At 40.4% G+C, this 2,184-nt stretch overlaps 1 protein-coding gene across 1 annotated transcript in view; it reads right to left on the reverse strand.

Annotated features, from left to right (window-relative positions):
- Positions 1-2,184, reverse strand: part of LOC116691809 (growth factor receptor-bound protein 10) — a gene marked incomplete at its 5' end in the record, with an annotated part of 63,225 nt that overhangs the window by 48,845 nt on the left and 12,196 nt on the right.

Genomic DNA, 2,184 nt, shown 5'->3' on the forward strand with positions numbered 1-2,184 from the left:
AGTTGAATTACACCACAGTTGCCGCAAATATTGCAGGAGACCTACTGGAGCCCGCATGACTCCAAGATTCACCCAGAAAACAGTGAAGTTTGGGAGCGGAAAAATCATTGTCTGCGGTAACATCCAGTATGGGGTGTGTGAGAGATCTGCAGGGTGGAAGGCAACATCAATAGTCTCAAATACCAAGAAATCTCAGCTACCGCTTATATTCCCAACCATAAAAGAGGCCAAATTCTCCAGCAGGATGGTGCTCCATCGCATACTTCCATCTCCACTTCAAAGTTCCTCAAGGAGAAGAAGATCAAGATGCTCCAGGATTGGCCGGCCCAGTCACCAGACATGAACATCATTGAGCATATGTGGGGTAGGATGAAAGAGGAAGCATGGAAGACCAGACCAAAGAATATTGATGAACTCTGGGAGGCATGCAAGACTGCTTTCCTAGCTATTCCTGATAACTTCATCAATACATTGTATGAATCCTAGCCAAACCGCATGGTTGCAGTCCTTCAAGCTCATGGAAGTCATACAAGATATTAAATTTGAATCTCACAGCACCACTATTTAATTTGCTGACATATTTTAGTATTTGCAGTAAATTTGTTCAATTTATGTATAGGCGACAAAACTTTTGTCTTGCCAAAATTTGACCTTTCTGTCTTGTTTAAATGATAAATCTTGTTTCAGTGAAACTAATTTATTTCAGTGCATTGAACATCATTTGGGAGGGTTTTAGCTGTTCATATGAGCTATTTCTTACACCAATTGATTAATTAAAAGTCAGGTTAATAGCAGGTGTTTCTACAAAATAGATAAGAGACAAGACTTTTGTCAGGGATTGTAGAGTAGGTCTAGATCACACTCTATAATTTACAAAGCCCCAACAATGCTAGTAATTCCCCCAAGAGCAAGCAGTGCGACAGTGGCGAGGAATAACTCCCATTTAGGAAGAAACCTCGGACAGACCCAGGCTCTTGGTGGGCGGTGTCTGACGGTGCCTGTTGGGGGTGTGACGCACAGTGGCAATAATAGTCACAATAAAGATAAGGGAACAGTGACTACAAATGGTAGCTGTAGTAGTTTATGTCATAGCAGGGCACTGCATTGCGTTACAGGGTGTAGGGTGGCATAGCAGAGCAAAGCAGAGCATAGACGGACGTAGCGCTAGAATGAGAAGCGCTAGAACAGTCTGGTAACACAGAAAACGACAGCACTTTACTGTAATGCAGCCTTTAAAACCAGGAAAAAACAACATTTAAGCCAAGTACGATATTACGATTTCCAAAATCTAAGAAGATATCTAGCTTCATATAACGATATCAATAAAATATCTATATATTGCCAGGCCCTGCCTGCATTTAGCAGCAGCGGTCATAAATATATTTTTCTTCTTTTTTTGAACAACATAATCAAACAAATACTTAACAAATGACATGAGGGTAAACCAGATACTACAGCAAAAGTGAGCAAAATTCCAAAAGTAACTTCTGGAATTTTGCTTTTACCTTTACACATAATCTTCTTATCATCCATCTTTCTCACTAAGTGAGACATGTACCCTCCAGCTAGAGAGAGAAAATAAATGTACTCATCAATCTAACCTAGTTTGGCTTCTGGATGGGGATTGCCAGAGCTGTTTGCATACAATAAAACACAACCCATAAACTTGTGCACGGATGCAGGATTGTTGCGTCCTAACTAGTCATACGAGTACAATCACCTATGTATGTCACAATCAGACAAACAAAGATATGCGTCATGCACCCAGATATAAGGCTGACAGATTGATGACACAGACATCATGCAGGCACGCACGCACAGGCTTTAAACCCATAAAGATCTGGAGCAGTTAGCAAACTAAGGTTGTTCTTTCTTTGACGTTGAGTACAAAAAATAAAAAGATATCCCAGATATCCCAGAGAACATTTACACCTTTATGCCATGGCACACATGGCCAATATTACAGCTTTAATTAGATCCTCTCAGAATATCACACAAAGCGACAGATGCAGACAGAGCTGTTGATGGTGAGAATTTCTGCAGATGTGATGCAGTTGCTTATCGGCAAAAAACTTTTGAAACACTACACTGGATAATATCTCTACACTGTAAAGATCAACATGTTATTGTAAGCAAGTAGCATAAATCTGCACCCCAAGGTCTGAAAGACGTTAAGACGTAACT

The sequence above is a fragment of the Etheostoma spectabile genome, chromosome 6 (assembly GCF_008692095.1).
Source record: "Etheostoma spectabile isolate EspeVRDwgs_2016 chromosome 6, UIUC_Espe_1.0, whole genome shotgun sequence".
NCBI lineage: Eukaryota > Metazoa > Chordata > Actinopteri > Perciformes > Percidae > Etheostoma > Etheostoma spectabile.